We start from the raw sequence: 601 nt of genomic DNA, 5'->3' as shown, positions 1-601 counted from the left end.
GCGCCGCCGCCCGGCACTCGGCGCCGCGACGCCGTCTGCTGCTCGGTCGCCCCAGCGGTTCTCGCTGGTGGTTTGTATCGCAGTTGTGCAGACGTGTTGGCACGTGCGCTGTGCTGGGAGAGTTCGCTTCGGCACCCACGTGGGGCCTTTGCCCTTCTGTGGCGCTGGCGTTGGAGCTGCCGGTCACCGTAGGTGGCGCGTGTTGTCTCCCGCCGGCAATGCCACGACAGCACGCTCCCGGGCCTCTGTCGGCAGCGGCAAGCTCAGTTGGGAGCACGGGTGGTCGCACCTAAAGCGTCTACTCGCCTAACTCCGGGCGATTGCGCCTCTCTCGAACCCGACCAAGTACTTAGGACGGCGCTGCGCGCCGCCGGGACCTGAGAGGGTTTCGAGGTGTATTGTGCAGGGGAGCTCAGCCTCCTCCTGTTTGCAGAATAATTGAGCGGACGCTTGCGTGTTCGCGCGGGCCCCTGGGACACACTCCCGGGCGGCCGGCTGCTCAGCTCTAGTTGACGCAGCTCCCTGGTTGATCCTGCCAGTAGTCATATGCTTGTCTCAAAGATTAAGCCATGCATGTCTCAGTACAAGCCGCATTAAGGTG

At 64.1% G+C, this 601-nt stretch overlaps 1 non-coding gene across 1 annotated transcript in view; it reads left to right on the top strand.

Moving 5' to 3' along the window:
* Positions 1 to 519: 519 nt before the first annotated feature.
* The window catches only part of LOC126119348 (small subunit ribosomal RNA), a 1909-nt gene continuing 1827 nt past the window's right edge, over positions 520 to 601 (top strand). The window contains exon 1 of the ribosomal RNA XR_007525856.1: positions 520 to 601. This exon is cut by the window's right edge and continues 1827 nt beyond it. This is a non-coding gene — a ribosomal RNA (small subunit ribosomal RNA).

The sequence above is a fragment of the Schistocerca cancellata genome, unplaced genomic scaffold, assembly GCF_023864275.1.
Source record: "Schistocerca cancellata isolate TAMUIC-IGC-003103 unplaced genomic scaffold, iqSchCanc2.1 HiC_scaffold_372, whole genome shotgun sequence".
NCBI classification, from domain to species: Eukaryota; Metazoa; Arthropoda; class Insecta; order Orthoptera; family Acrididae; genus Schistocerca; species Schistocerca cancellata.
The sequence above is the reverse complement of the archived record's forward strand: the minus strand, read 5'-3'. Positions and strand labels throughout refer to the sequence as shown.